The sequence below is a fragment of the Pantherophis guttatus genome, chromosome 8 (genome assembly GCF_059756535.1).
Source record: "Pantherophis guttatus breed Tessera chromosome 8, ASM5975653v1, whole genome shotgun sequence".
Lineage (NCBI taxonomy): Eukaryota > Metazoa > Chordata > Lepidosauria > Squamata > Colubridae > Pantherophis > Pantherophis guttatus.
The window spans coordinates 6359513-6376397 of NC_142070.1; positions in this window are offsets into that span (position 1 = coordinate 6359513).

Sequence of the window (16885 nt, forward strand, 5' to 3'; positions counted from 1 at the left end):
CCTCCCTCTTTCTTTCTTTCTTTCTTTCTTTCTTTCTTTCTTTCTTTCTTCCTTCCTTCCTTCCTTCCTTCCTTCCTTCCTTCCTTCCTTCCTTCCTTTCTTTCCTTTCTTCCTTTGCTCCCTCCCTTCTTTCCTACCCTCCCTCCCTCCCTCCCTCCCTCTTTCTTTCTTTCTTTCTTTCTTTCTTTCTTTCTTTCTTTCTTTCTTTCTTTCTTTCTCAGAAAAAGGGAGTATCTTTCCTTAAGAGTTGAACTGTGATTAGAATTTCTGTATAGATTTCCAATTTTAATGACTGTTCACTTTGATTAACCTTTCCCATTAACTTGTTGTCATACTACATCAATAAAAGGAGACATCGAAGCCACAAGGAAGTTCCCAGGTTATCATTGTCTTAATTGAATTCTGGTAAAGACTTTTTTAAAGCACAACAGGGCATCCAAAACCTAATCCCTTTATTGCATAGTTCATTATTTATGTTGGTATGTTTCTTTTCTACTCTCCCTCCCCCATAAATATTATTGAAACACAGAAACTGAGAAATCTCTCAGAGGTTTTTTTCCATGACTTCCAAGTCTTTCAGATTACAAAATTGGGATATTCAGACACCAGTCCACCTGTGTCAGTGATATTTATAGTGTTATGATGTATGATTTGTAGTTATTTGCTCTCCTTTCCCTTCCTTTCCCTTCATTTATCCCTTTCCTTCTCCTTCCTCCCCTCCCCTCCCCCTTCCCTTCCCTTCCCTTCCCTTCTCCTTTTCTTTCTTCCCTTCCCTTCCCGTCCCTTCCCCTCCCCTCCTGTCCCTTCCCCTTCCCTTCCCTTTCCCCTCCCTTCTCTTTCCTTTCTTCCCTCCCCTTCCCCTCCCCTTTCCTTCTCCTTCCCTTCCCTTCTCCTTTCCTTTCTTCCCCTCCCTTCCCCTCCCCTCCCCTTCCCCTTCCCTTCCCTTCTCCTTCTCCTTCTCCTTCCCCTCCCTTCTCCTTTCCTTTCTTCCCTCCCCTTCCCCTCCCCTTTCCTCCTCCTTCCCTTCCCTTCCCTTCCCTTCTCCTTCCCCTCCCTTCTCCTTTCCTTTCTTCCCATCCCTTCCCCTCCCCTTCCCCTTCCCCTTCCCCTCCCTTCTCCTTTCCTTTCTTCCCTCCCCTTCCCCTCCCCTCCCCTTCTCCTTCCCTTCCCTTATCCTTCCCCTCCCTTCTCCTTTCCTTTCTTCCCTTCCCTTCCCCTCCCCTCCCCTTCTCCTCTCCTCCCCTTCTCCTTCTCCTTCCCCTCCCTTCTCCTTTCCTTTCTTCCCTTCCCTTCCCCTCCTGTCCCTTCCCCTTCCCTTATCTTTCCCTTCCCTTCCCTCCCTTCCCTTCCCTTTCCTTTTCCCTTTCCCTTTCCCTTCCTTTCCCTTCCCTTTCTTCCCTTCCCTGATCCTTCCCCTCCCTTCTCCTCCCCTCCCCTCCAGCAGACATGATCTGCACCCGCCAAACCCTAACACTTCAACTCCTGACCCAGACCGTTTATTCAGTAGTTGCTAATTCCCATGATATTTTTATGCACGATCGTTCACTACGAAAAAGACCCAATGTATCGCCAGAGTCCTACAGATCTTTCGCAGGTGGCAAATATGATTTTTTTCCTGTTCCAAGCTCCTTTGAATTCCTTCCCTGTTCAAACAGGAAGAGCAGCCGATCTAGAGATGCAAAAGCGAATTAGTCCGCTAGCCTGCTATCAATCAGAGCAGTTATCCTCTCCATCCCCTGTCAGTTATTATAACAAGCAGGAAAGTCCAGCGCACCCGAGATAATTGGTTGGTTTTTATGTTCCAAAATAGTGAATTCGTGAAGGTGGGGAGAGAGAGGAAAAACAAGGCCTCCTGTTTAAGCCAATTTGGGTTGGCTAATAAAATAAAATTAATTAATTGAGCCGGAAGAAGCGTACCCTAAGTAGCAAAAATGCAGCTTTCCAAAATAGGAGTTCTGCATATAAATTGGAAATTATGCCTCCTTTTCACCTGATATTACCAGACCCTCCCTATCACTCCATTCCCCCTACTCTTCAGGATTATTATTATTATTATTATTTTGTTTCCCCCCTGAAGGGGAAGTCTAGATTGGAATTATTGAAAAATTATAACATCTTGCTGACAGCGTGCTCGTAAGCAATCAATCAAGTGCTGTAAGATTGACAAAAACGAAAAGTTTTTTCGGGATGCTTTATTAGCTGCGTTCACTTCCAAAGGTCGACTGGAGTCTCCAATTCAAGGACCTTTTTTTTTATGAACTCAGTCAATGTTGGTTATGGAGATGTTTCCCCTCTTTACTCACCTCCCGGATTAACTGACACGATTAAAGGACTGAGAAGAGTTTTCTGCCACGATATTTATTCACAACTTTGTATTCTTGGTAAAGTACACTTTAGTACAGTGGTGAAATCCAATTTTTTTTTTTACTACCGGTTCTGTGGGCGTGGCTTGGTGGGCGTGGCTTGGTGGGCGTGGCAGGGGAAGGATATTGCAAAATCTCCATTCCCACCCCACTCCAGGGGAAGGATACTGCAAAATCCCCATTCCCACCCCCCTCCAGGGGAAGGATACTGCAAAATCCCCATTCCCACCCCACTCCAGGGGAAGGATACTGCAAAATCCCCATTCTGTCCCCGTTCCTGGGGGAAGGATATTCCAAAATCTCCATTCCCACCCCACTCCAGGGGAAGGATACTGCAAAATCCCCATTCCCACCCCACTCCAGGGGAAGGATACTGCAAAATCCCCATTCTGTCCCCATTCCTGGGGGAAGGATATTCCAAAATCTCCATTCCCACCCCACTCCAGGGGAAGGATACTGCAAAATCTCCATTCCCACCCCACTCTGGGGCCAGCCAGAGGTGGTATTTGCTGGTTCTCCAAACTGCTCAAAATTTCCGCTACCAGTTCTCCAGAATCTGTCAGAACCTGCTGGATTTCACCCCTGCTTTAGTACCTGTGCTAAAAGCCAGGGTTTTTTGGAGTGGATTTTCCTGTGGAGATCCCCAGCTTAGATCCATTCCTATACACGTAGTCCTTGACATACAACGGTACATTTATTTTAAGAAAACAACCCAGCTCAGAGAGTACCAAGGAGTCCACAGTCCTCCTATTTTTCTTTCTCTTTCTCTTCCTTTTTCTCTTTCTTTCTCTTTCTCCTCCTCCTCTTCCTCCTCCCTTCTAGCCCTAATGATGTTACCTAACTGGGTCATGAAACATCTGCAAGAAAAACAACCCAGCTCAGAAAGCACCAAAAACCTCACAATCCTCTTCCTCCTCTCCTCCTCCTCCTCCTCCTCCCCCCTTCTAACACTGATGATGTTACCAAACTGGGTCATGAAACGTTTGCAAGAAAACAACCCAGTTGAGAGAGCACCAAGGAACCTGCAGTTCAACCCTGAGCTTCAAATGTTCTCTTCCAGTGGAATTTATTTCTTTTTTAAAGTGAAGCTAGTGCTGGAGATTATAAGTATCTCATCTTTCTATTACTCTATCCACTGGATACCTCTGGGTTTCATTGATGAAGTTTGTTTTAAAGTGCATAGAGACTTGAGGCACGGTTTATATTCTGATCGGAATACGTATTAAAATGCCCTTGATATTGAAGCATGTGACTCTCCGTTCCTTTCCAGCTTTTAATCAGAACCACTGAGTGCATGTTCTGTATTATATATATATATATATATGGAGAAGTTGTTATTTCATCTATCTTTCTATGTCTTTGAGAATTATATCTCTGTGATATAGTGTTGTGGTCCGCCAGCAGCCTGCAGAGCTGGCAGTGGAGTCGGACAGTAAGGAGTCTGGGGAGGAATATGGGCCAGTCCTGGAGTCTGGGGAAGGTCGGGACGAAGTGTTATGTCCTTATATGGGCACCCGCCGGGGATTGGCTAATCCTCCGGTGGGAGATTCAAATAACTGTCAGTGGGCGGCTGAGTCTGCCGGAGTGTATAAAAGGAGCTCCGGCAGCCCAGCCGCTTGTCTTTTTCCTGTGCTTTAATAAAGTACCGAACTGGACCAGAGCTGGTCGCGTCTTGCTTTCCCTGCGCCGATCTAACACTGGCGACGAAGGAACAGAACCAAGCGACGAACCTCGTGGCACAAGCCAACCTCATAGAGCTAAGTCACTGAGAACCGAGCCACTTCGTAGGGATTTCCAGAGGCATGGCATCAGCTGAAGTCACCTTGCCAGCCCTTGTTCCATTCCGCCCAGGGAAGGACAAGTGGAAATCCTACGTGGTAAAATTTCGGCAGTACCTGAGAGGAAACAACATCAGGGATGCCGATGATGACCGGAAAAAGGGCATCTTCTTGGCCAACTGCGGATCCGAAGTCCTCGACATGGCAATCGATCTCGTAGCACCACGAGACATCGAAGAAGTGCCATGGACGGACCTGTTGCAGATCCTGGAAGAGCACTATGCCCCAACTGGCACTCCAGTGGCAAACCGTTTCACCTTCCATCAGAGGGATCAAAAGGAAGGTGAGACCATCAAAGAATTCGTGGCCGCCCTGCGCCAAATCGCAGCCAGCTGTGAGTTTGACCACGTGGATAACGCCATCGCGGACCGCGTGGTTTTCGGCATGAGGGACAGAGGCCTGCAAAAGAAATTTCTGAGCAGGAAGAAACTCGTGCTCAAAGACGTGGTGGAGGAAGCCACCGCATCCGAAATCTCGGAGAAAGCGGCTGCCGCAGTAAGCAGAGCAAAGGGAATCCACAAGATTCGCTCCACAACGCAATCATCAACTGAGGATTCCGCAGCTGGATCAGAGTCAGAGGAGGAATCCACCGTACACAAGGTATCCAGACCCCCAAGGCGGGAAACCGCCCAAAAAAGCTACAAGGGGGAGCGCTGCGCCAGCTGCAGAGGGGACCACGCCAGAGCCAGCTGCAAATGGAGAGACGCAACCTGCCGGCGTTGCAACAGGAGAGGGCACATTGCAGAGGCATGCAGAGCTGAGGAACCAGCCCCAGAGCCCTCCAGCCACCGCCCTCGCGAAAACCGGGAGGACAACGCGAGGGCATCCAAACGGTCCTCCTACCAATCCAGACGGGGTGAGAGTGACGGGAACCAGAGGAGAGCAGTACACCAAACCACAATACACCTCTCCGATGACGACGACACCGCCACTAAGTGCCACGCGACCGTGCTGCTTGAGGGGACCCCATGCTCCATGGAAGTAGACTCTGGCTCCATCTACTCAATCATGGACTGGAAAAACTTAAAACGCATCAAGCCAGACGTCCGCAAGAGGGACCTGAGACCCCTGCGCTCCAGGCTGGTGGATTTCGGAGGAAACCACATCGGAGTCCTGGGAAGAGCCTTGCTCCACGTGTCTTACCAAGAATTCCAAGGCAACCTCCCCATCACCATCGTCGAGCACGACCGCCCAACCCTGCTAGGCATGGAGTGGTTCAAGCCACTAGGGCTCGGGATAGTAGGGGTTAACCAAATTCGTCAGGACGAACTCGACACCCTCCTCGAAGAATTCAAGGAAGTCTTCGACGGTAAGCTGGGGAAATTTGTGGGGAAGCCCATTTCCTTTAATCTTGATAAGACAATTACACCCATTAGGCTTAAGCCCCGCAGGGTTCAGTTTGCCCTGAGGCCCAAAGTAGATGCTCAGCTAGATAAGCTGATAGCCCAGGGCGTGTTGGAACCAATCGATCATGCAGCATGGGAGACGCCCATTGTGACTCCCATGAAGCATGATGGATCTGTGCGCATCTGCGCCGACTACAAATGTTCGATCAATAAGGCCCTTTCGCAGAGCGCATACCCAGTTCCAGTGGTGCAACATCTGCTGCATTCACTTGGGAGTGGGACAATATTTGCAAAACTGGACCTGGCCCAGGCTTACCAGCAATTGCCAGTGGATGAAAAAACTGCAGAGGCACAAACGATTGTCACCCATAGGGGCGCATTTAAGTGCAACCGCCTCCAATTTGGAGTCAGCGCAGCCCCAGGCATTTTTCAATCAATGATGGAACGCCTTCTCCAAGGCATTCCAGGGGTGGTGCCATACTTTGATGATGTGTTGATCTCCGGACACTCTAAAACCCAGCTGCTTGAGCGACTTAAACAAGTTTTGCGGCGCTTCAAGGAGAAGGGCTTAAGAGTGAGGAGGGACAAATGCATCATTGGGGTCCAGGAGGTCGAGTTCCTGGGCTATCTCATAGATGGCACCGGCATCCACCCCACCAAAGCTAAAGTCAGGGCAATCCACGAAGCTCCAGCCCCCAAAAACAAAGCCGAGCTTCAAGCATTTTTGGGATTGCTAAATTTTTATGCGGTGTTCCTTAAACAGAAGGCAACAGCCGCTGAGCCACTCCATCAATTGCTGGGGAAAGCGGTTCCGTGGAGATGGGGGACAGAGGAAGAAAACGCCTTCAAGACCATCAAGGGCCTCCTATCCTCCGACAGCGTGCTGATCCAGTACCACGAGACGCTTCCGCTACTACTGACCTGCGACGCTTCTCCATATGGGATTGGCGCAGTCCTCAGCCACCAGCTCCCCAACGGATCAGAGGCACCCATCGCCTACTTCTCTAAAACGATGTCCAGCACTGAGAGGAATTACAGCCAGCTGGACAAGGAAGCCTTGGCCATTGTGGCTGGAGTCAAGCGCTTCCATGAGTACCTATATGGCCGGAACTTCACGGTCATCACTGACCATAAGCCACTCTTGGGACTATTAGCGGGTGACAAACCCACACCCGGCTACATGTCACCCAGGATGACACGCTGGGCCATCTTCCTCGCCGGGTATGCTTACAGACTCATTCACAAGCCCGGCAAAACCATCGGGAACGCAGATGCTCTGAGTAGGTGCCCATCCAAAGAGCCAGTAGAAGACCCCGCACCCACCATAAGCCTCCTCCACATCGACGCCGACAGAGACTGCCCGGTGACGTCAGCAGATGTGGCCACCCATACCCAGAGGGACCCCATACTCAAGCAAGTGAGATCCTGGGTCCTGCGAGGCTGGCCAGCAGAAAAACCGGCAGAAAAGTTCAGCCCTTTCGCACGGAAGCAACAGGAGCTGTCCACCATGAAAGGCTGTATCCTATGGGGAGACCGGGTGCTGATTCCCAGCGCTTTACAGAAGAAAACGCTCGAGACGCTCCACAACGGACACCCGGGCATCGTAAGGATGAAAGGACTGGCACGGAGTTACGTCTGGTGGCCATCCCTGGACAAGGACATTGAAGAGTGGGTCGCCAGATGTGACCCGTGCCAAGAGGTACGTCCCGCCCCCGCCCAAACCCCAGTGTCAGAGTGGGAGATGCCCAGCAGCCCATGGGCACGGATCCATATTGACTTCGCGGGTCCAATGCAGGGGCACTACCTCTTAATCGTTGTGGACGCTTTCTCCAAGTGGCTAGAGGTCATCCCCATGGCATCTACCACTTCCGAAGCCACCATCAGGGCACTCAGGCGCCTATTCGCAACACACGGGCTGCCGGATGTCCTAGTCTCTGACAATGGCCCACAGTTAACATCCAAGGCCATGGAAGAGTTCCTGGCGGGACAGGGCATCCGCCACGCCCTCACCGCATTTTACAGGCCAGCCGGAAACGGTCAAGCGGAACGCATGGTGAGACTCACCAAGGAGACGCTCACCAAGATGGGTCCGGGCGACTGGCAAGAGAGGATTGACAACTTCCTCCTTACACAACACATCACCCCACATGCCACCACCAAGAAGAGCCCAGCTGAGCTACTGATGGGCAGACGCCTGAAGTCACCCCTGGACCGGCTGCACCCCCAGTATAACCCCGAAGTGACAGCAATGGCCAGCCGGCCGCTCCGCGCCTTCACCATAGGAGACCCGGTGTTTGCGCTTAACTTCAACGGCTCTCCGAAGTGGCTAAAGGGGAGAATAGAAAGCACAACCGGCCCGAAGTCCTACCGAGTCGAGCTGGAAGATGGACAGGTCTGTAGACGGCACATCGACCAGCTTCGGAAAAGGTGGAGGGGATCGGAAGGAAACCAGCCCGACGAGGTAGGCCTACCACACCCCGACGAGGTAGGCCTACAACACCCCAACGAGGTAGGCCTGCAACACCCCGGCAGAGCAGACCTACAGCACCCCGGCAGAGCAGACCTACAGCACTCCGGCGAGGTAGGCCTACAACACCCCGACGAGGTAGGCCTACATCACCCCGACGAGGCCGGCCAAGCACATTCCCATGAAATCACCCAGCGGCGATCCAGAGCGGTAGACCGGGACCTGTCACAAGAGGGATGGCATCCCCAACCCGGCAAGGTGGGCATCCGCCACTCCATGGAGAGGGACCGCCACAACAATCAAGGGGTAGACCGGGACCCACCCAGGGAGGGAGGATCGCACCCCTCCAGCGACGAGGACCAACAACGGCCCTGCCAGGGAGACCAACGCTCCAGGCAAGTAGACCGGGGACAACCACATGGGGGAGGCGCACAACAGGCAACCCAAGCCGGCCAGCGACCGGCCGGCAAGGGAGACCCCAACCAGCATCCAGACCGGGTCGACCAACACCAACCCTGCAAGGTCGACCAGCACCACTCCAGCAAGGAAGGCGCACACCACCCAGACCAGGTCGAACAGCACCACCCCAGCGAGGTCGGCCAGCACCAACCCTGCGAAACCAGCCAGCTCCAACCCAGCCGCGGGGATGAACACCACCCCGGCGAGGTCGACCACACGGGACAGCGACAGCGACGGGAGCCACGGGAGCCCAACGAGACACCAACGGACTTACCGGGTTTCGGACGGCACCCACCGGACAGCAGCGTTGTCCCGCCGCGAGGTTCCAGATTCTCCAGGCGGGGGAAGGACCAGCGACTCCAGCGCGAACTTCCAGATGTTGCGGCCGGAGGTGCTGGGACGGATCCCGCACACTCGACGGCCGGAGCCCCGGCCACCCCCACCGGGGAGCCGGGAAGGACAGGAGCTTCGCCCGCACAGGCCGGCGGCGAAGCTCAGACTGAACTGCGCAGGTCATCTCGGGCAAGCAGGCGCCCCGCCTACTTGCGTGACTTCGTAACGTATATTAACTGTGATGGACATTTTTCAGACTAAGGGGGGAGGAGTGTTATGTCCTTATATGGGCACCCGCCGGGGATTGGCTAATCCTCCGGCGGGAGATTCAAATAACTGTCAGTGGGCGGCTGAGTCTGCCGGAGCGTATAAAAGGAGCTCCGGCAGCCCAGCCGCTTGTCTTTTTCCTGTGCTTTAATAAAGTACTGAACTGGACCAGAGCTGGTCGCGTCTTGCTTTCCCTGCGCCGATCTAACACGAAGGCTCTGTGTCGGAGGCAGGGCCATCTGGGAGTGATGCGTGGACTCCGGAGTCTTCAGAGTCGGATATCAGAGAGGCAGAGGAACAGGAGGGGCCTGTTCTTAGTGCGCACATGTGCAGAGCTGCCAGAAGGTAGGAACAGTTAAAACTAAAAGGACGACTCAGGAGTAAGGCCTGGAGATGATTGGCCCCTCCCGTAAGTCTTAAAAGAGGAGCAAAGGCACGTGGGCCCTTTGCAGGAAAGCAACGTTGTTAATTCTGTTCCCAGTCAGCATCTCTGTTTGATTCTGGACTCCGTGGGGCTTTGCCAAGTAGGTCTTTGGCAGAGTGTCAAGGGAGATAAAGGTTGTTGATTATCCTGAATGACTTCTCCCGAAGGACTTTTTTCAAGTAATTGGGACTCAGCTGTGAATGAACATAATTCACAGCTGTTGCAATAAAAGAGGTTTTTGGGACTACTCGTGTGTTTTAATGACTCAGGAAGCTTGGGTCACAACATATAGTGGTTAAAATGTTGGAGGAGGAAATGGAAGAAGTAGCCTTGGAAGCTGGCTGAACCAGTCACACCTCTTGGCCACAGACTGGGAAGAGAAAACCAACATCTCTCAATTAATCTGCAAAAAAACAGTGTGGTAGATTATAGTCTATAATGTTCTGCAATGGCCTGATTTTAGCTGATACTATTCATTCATTCATTCATTCATTCATTCATTCATTCATTCATTCATTCATTCATTCATATAGTTAGCTAGTTAGTTAGTTAGTTAGTTAGTTAGTTAGTTAGTTAGTTAGTTAGTTAGTTAGTTAGTTATGTCCCATCTTTAATGTTTTTACAAAACAAGTCAAGGTGAAAAACATTTTTTTAAAAATTTGATTTATATGCCGCCTTTCCCCGGAGACTCAGGGTGGCTTACAATGCATTAAGCAATAGCCTTCACACTTTTGTATATTTATACAAAGTCAGTTTATTGCCCCCACAAACCGGGTCCTCAATTTACCTACCTTAGAAAGGATGGAAGGCTGAGTCAACCTTGAGCCTGGCGAGATTCGAACTTACTAATTGCAGACAGCTGGAGTTATTAAGCACACCTTCCTTTTCCTATTTTCCCAACAACAACAACAACTCTATGAGGTGAGTTGGGCTGAGAGAGAATGACAGGCTCAAGATCACCTTGTTGGCTTTGTGACTGAGGCAGGTCTAGAACTCACAGTCTCCTGGTGATTGGCTCACCCAGCCAGCATTCATGCCTAAGGCAGTACTAGAATTCATCATCTCCTGGTGATTGGTCCAAAGTCACCCAGTCAGCTTTCATGCCTAAGGCAGAACTAGAATTCATCATCTCCTGGTGTTTGGCCCAAAGTCACCCGGTCAGCTTTCATGCCTATGGCAGAACTAGAATTCATCATCTCCTGGTATTTGGCCCAAAGTCACCCGGTCAGTTTTCATGCCTATGGCAGAACTAGAATTCATCATTTCCTGGTGTTTGGCCCAAAGTCACCCGGTCAGCTTTCATGCCTATGGCAGAACTAGAATTCATCATCTCCTGGTGTTTGGCCCAAAGTCACCCGGTCAGTTTTCATGCCTATGGCAGAACTAGAATTCATCATCTCCTGGTATTTGGCCCAAAGTCAGCCGGTCAGTTTTCATGCCTATGGCAGAACTAGAATTCATCATCTCCTGGTGTTTGGCCCAAAGTCACCCGGTCAGTTTTCATGCCTATGGCAGAACTAGAATTCATCATCTCCTGGTGTTTGGCCCTAAGTCACCCGGTCAGTTTTCATGCCTATGGTAGAACTAGAATTCATCATCTCCTGGTGTTTGGCCCTAAGTCACCCGGTCAGTTTTCATGCCTATGGTAGAACTAGAATTCATCATCTCCTGGTGATTGGCCCAAAGTCACCCGGTCATCTTTCATGCCATGGCAGAACTAGAATTCATCATCTCCTGGTGTTTGGCCCTAAGTCACCCGGTCAGTTTTCATGCCTATGGTAGAACTAGAATTCATCATCTCCTGGTGATTGGCCCTAAGTCACCCGGTCAGTTTTCATGCCTATGGTAGAACTAGAATTCATCATCTCCTGGTGTTTGGCCCTAAGTCACCCGGTCAGTTTTCATGCCTATGGTAGAACTAGAATTCATCATCTCCTGGTGATTGGCCCAAAGTCACCCGGTCAGTTTTCATGCCTATGGCAGAACTAGAATTCATCATCTCCCAGTTTCTAGTCTGTACCTTAACTACTAGATCCAATTGGCTATATAAAGAGAAAGAGAAGCAAATATTAATGTTTACTCACTTTTCTCCTGTTTAGTGCCTTCCTTTTACCTTTTAGCAACTTCCAATTTGCCTGCAAGCCTTAGCAATTTTGCTCCCTGCTCCTCCAAAATTAAATGAAGTTAAATTACATTAAAATTCCAGGAGTGTTGTGTTTTCCCCCACCGAAAGGCTGGCTTTCCATCCATTTTCAGCTGACATTTCTGCTGCCTTAAGAGATCTTTCTCGACTCTTGCAATATTTCCCCATTATAAGGTGAGAAAGGATGCTAGACTCGGCAAATTGCTAATAAGAGCAATGTTCAATCATTATTCATCGGTCGAGCAGAGTAACCGAAGCAGATTTCTTGCAATACCTGATTATGAAGAACTCTGAAACACAGTTTCTACCTTTAAGGGAGGTATTACTATTAATAGTTACATATCTGCAAGCTTGTTTTCAGAAATTGTGGGAGCTTCTTAACCGAGGTTTTCAAGACGAGATTGGACTGCCATTTGTCAGAAATGGTGTAGGGCAGTGATGCCTAACCTTTTTGGCACTGAGTGTCGAAAGCATGCATACCCATAATTCAATGCACGCATGTGCCCCGCCCCTGCACATGAGCACATGACCCCCACGTGTGCCCCACACATGCATGCACAACCCTCGCATGGGCCCCATACATTTGGTGTGAGTGTGAGCAAAGTGAGCATGTGCGAGCAAAGTGCGTGCATGAAGTGAACTGGTGGTAAACCGGTTGAAACCCACCACTGGCGCTCACGCTCGCTTCACATGTGTGCCTTCCGTGCATATGCCCGGCTTTCCGTGCATACGTTTTGCTTGTGTGCGCACCTTCCGAATATGCGCCTGGCCACAAAAACATAGCTAAATAGGACGGCATAGCATCAGGGGGGAGGGTGGTTAAGGTTAGGGTACGAACCGGCTGAATACCACTTCTGCTGATAGCCCCCACTGACAATAGATACCAAGACAATAATCCAACACAAATGAATTAATGCTCTTATCTACCTGCATCTGTAAAATTCAGTACATACAACCTTTTTCCAGGATAGAGAACCCAGCATTATCTATATCATTTTTTAAGATAAAAAGCCGACCGAAGAGCTAATTCAGTGCCAAGAACATTCAAACTTTACCGTTAAAAAAAAAAATCACAATCTGCTGTTTTTGCTTAGATTTACTTTCTTCTTTACTCGCATGGCTTACATCTCAATATCTCTCCGCATAGGCTTGGAAGTAAATTATTTATGTATTTATTTATTGTGAAGTCCTTGGTGCTCTCTGAACTTGGTTGTTTACTCGCGGACATTTCATTACTCAACTAGGTAACATCATCAGGGCGAGATTTATTTATCCAATTTATACAGCCATCTATCTCAAACATACGTCTCTGGGAAGTTAGCAGGGAATAAAAACAAGACAGAAAATACCGTAGAGGGAAAAAAAATACATAACAGGTATATATGAGCTGAAATGAAAACAACAGCACAGTCGACATAACCAAGATGTTGTGACCCCAACTCCCGAGCCTGTCCTAACAGAGGAAGAGGACTCAGAAGGTGATGGGGAGGAACTGACAAGGCTTCCCTCTCCAGGACCCTCCTCTCTGGCAATGCCTCAGGTTCCATCCGAAGGCCAGGAGGAACAGCCTGGGATGTACCAGGAGGAAGGCATATCGGAGCACCAATTTTTTTTTTTTTTTTATTGAAAAGGTTTTCAAATACAAATTTTTCCCCCTTTTCCCCCCCCCTCCCCCCCCTCCCTAACCCCCCCTCCCCACCCTTCCCCCCCTGTGACTTCTTCGTAACAAAAAAAAACCCTAATTCATAACAGATTACTTACTCCCTCCTCAAAATACTGACCTTTACTTACTAAAAGTATTATAAATCCCCCTTTATCCATACATTTCAGAAAAGAAGAAGAGAAAAAAAAAAACAAAAAAAAAACAAACACATTATACTATAACTATTATAAAATAACTTCTAATTTAGCATAATAGTGTTTTATATCTATGCATTATTGCAACAATTCAAAACCACCTTCCACTTTAAAACTATACAATAAGTCCTACTTTAATAACATTTCAAAGCGGGCTCCCCATAAAATCTAATTTAACATTTATTCCACTCTATCCATTTCCTCCACTCCCCTAAATGTATCACTTAAAAATCCCTTTTCTTAAACTAATCAGTCTGTAGCTAGCTTATTCACCCACTGTCTTACAAATTTACCATACACAACAATTCTTGATATCTTTAATTCACTGCCCACACTACTTAAAAATATATATATATATATATATTCCATTATATCTAAATAAAAAAAGAAAAGACAATAACTTTAAATTTATAGTCCATATAATATCTTCTTGAAGTCTTTCCACTGGATTGTTAAAACCAACATCCATAATAGGGTGACATAGCTTGCGGATGCAACAGTTTATTCAAGATCTCCAATCATATCTGCCCCCATCAGTAGTAAACATCTTCTTATATATATAAAAGTAAAAACAACCACCCGAGTGACATTATAATTGTATTCCATATAATAATAATTGTGGGTTTCATCAGGATTATTAATTTCCATCATCGTATTGGGTAACAACCCGATCTTCTGCATGTCCCAATGTGATTCTCTTGCCTTATAATTCAAGATAATTATAATATATTTATCAACACAAAAAGAAGTTTCAAAGTAGATAATTCAAAACCATCAATTTGAGGCTCTTTCCATGTCCCAAAATTACGGCAATGCAGAGATCTGCCACTATCCTCAGGATGATATTGACCAATATGTCGCCTCCTCTATGTTTTCACATAATCATTCATATTTTAAAATCACTGGCTTCACTGTTGCTTGGGTTAGAAATTTCTATTTTTGTACAACCTATTTCTTTTTTTGTTTTCTTTTTGTGGGTTTGACCTCCATCCTAATTTTTTGTGTCTCGCATTTCTTTTTTATCCCTTGTATATCCTCTAATTGGTTTCCATGCTTGTCCTTGCCTTGATAAGTCATCACATTAAAATCAGATGGCACTTCTCTCAAATTTGTAGATAATCCAGCTGGGGTATCCGATAAATCCAAAGGCAATTTATCTGGTACAGTCTCTGTCTTTAGTTCCAGCTCCTTCTGCTTATCCTGTATTATATCTGAAAACGTTAAATTCATTTTCAACCTATTTTGATAAAATTCTTCCGCTCTTTCAACAGTATTTAACTGGTATCTTTCTCCTTGATATCTCAATATAATACCAACTGGGACGTCCCACCGGAATTGAATATTTCTCCTTTTTAACTCAGACACCAGAAAGCCAAATTTCTTCCTTTCCATTAATATCTTAGGTGGGAGTTCCTTGTAAATCCAAATCTTTCTTCCATACAATTGCAAATTAGAATTGAAGGAATTTTGCACAATTTTATTCCTAATTTCTTTATCTGAAAAATAGATTACCACATCTCTAGGCAATTGCCTTTGCTTGGCAGTCCAGGAGTTTATTCGATAAGCTCTGTCAATCCTACAAAACACTTCCTCAGGTTGAATCTTTAAAATCCCAGCTAGAAATTCAGAAGATATTTTCCTTAAGTCATCTCTGTTATTTTCCTGCAAACCTCTAAGTCTTATTGCATATTCTGTGAAATTATATTGTATCTTTAGAACCTCTTTTTGAATCCTCTGTTGCAGATATTCTACATTACCAGACTTTTGGTCAGCATCCATTTTAAATTTTTCTTCTGAACTATAATCCTGAATATTTAACAAATCGTTTTCAATTTTTTGAATTCTATTGTCCAATTTATCTTGAATTTCATCCATTTTTGACTCTAGTAAATTAGTATTTGTATCCAACCGAATCATGAATTCTGACAATTTTAAAATTTTTTGCTGCAAAAAGTCAAACTTGGATTTCACCAATTCCTTAGTTTCCTGCTTAAATTTTTCAAGTTGCTGATTCACAATCTCATCCCTTCTTTCAATCTCCTCTAAGAGAAATTCTATTATATTAAAATCAGGTTTCTGGGACTGAAGAGTTAAAACTTGTTCCTTTAAATTCTTAGTGGGGGAATCCCCCCCACCTATTTGTTTGTCTGACTTCACAAGCCTCAGTGCCATGTTTCCGCCTAAGCAGGCTTTGTTAGAAGAAGAAAAAAAAAAAAACAAGACAAAAGACTTCCAGCCAGCAACACTCAAGCCTCCAGGGAAAAAAGAGAAAAACAAAAACAGGAGCGGAGTTTTGTCTACAAATGTAGCCAGTGGTATTTATTCCGCTACATTGTAATAATAAAAAACGGAAGAACTTTCCCTCTCAAACTCTTCTCCAGCCGCGGCAGACGCCATTTTAAAAAGAAACTTTTTTCCTCTTTCTCTTCCTCTATTCTCTTAAGTAATTTTTAAAAGATAAGTAAAATACTTGCGCTTCAGTATTACAGGTCCAGCTCACATTTTCTTTGAGTAATCTGTCAAATTCGCAGGCTTGCTTTTGACGCCTGGCTCTGCATTAGCAGAGGTCTCCCAAAGCCCGGAGCAGCGGCTGGGGATATGGGGCATCTCATCCGCTCCATCCCAAAAGTAAAAGAAAAACTTTTGGGACTCTGCAGAGAGTTCTACCCACCCCTGCCGGCTCTATCTCCGTTTCCTCATGGGAACGGAGTTTTTTCGAGCCGCCGTTCCGTTGTGAAGGCGGCTCTGACAGGCAGTGGAAGCTGACGATCCCAAAGGAACGTCTGGCGGCGGCCAGCAGCAAACAGGAAGTCTCGGAGCACCAATTGATAGGGAGCGAGGATGATGAATCCTGGCTTGATCCCAGGCAGCGTCGGAGGGAGAAGCGTGCGCAGCAACGGAAGAGGCGTGGGAGGGCCAGAGATTGAGCTGAGTCACGGAGCCACACCCCACCAGGAATAAAAGTGAGTGGGATTGCTCTTCAGGCTTTGTGATGGACAAAGTTAAACCCTGAAAGTCACATCGTGACCTCTAAAATTCGGCTTGGATATATTTTGGACTGAACATTGACTAAACTCTTGTCTCGTGGATAATTTGTTGCTCCTGGAATGGACTGAAGATAAGTCCTCTTCTGCTTTATGGGAGTAAAAACGGTCTTGGCAGGCATTCGGCAGTTTGCGGCCAAAACCTTAGTCTGCCAAAAATTCTAATCTGTTTACCTAATAAAATATTGGCAGGCGTGCTTGGTATTACGTTTGCCTGTGTGAGGAAGGGGGACAAAACACAAGATATGGGACCAACCGCACATACAGGGCTCAGCAACAAAACTAGGTTTTTGGTGTTATGGAAAATGTTATGTCGGGAGGAAGTTTAATCTATGAGGGAATGA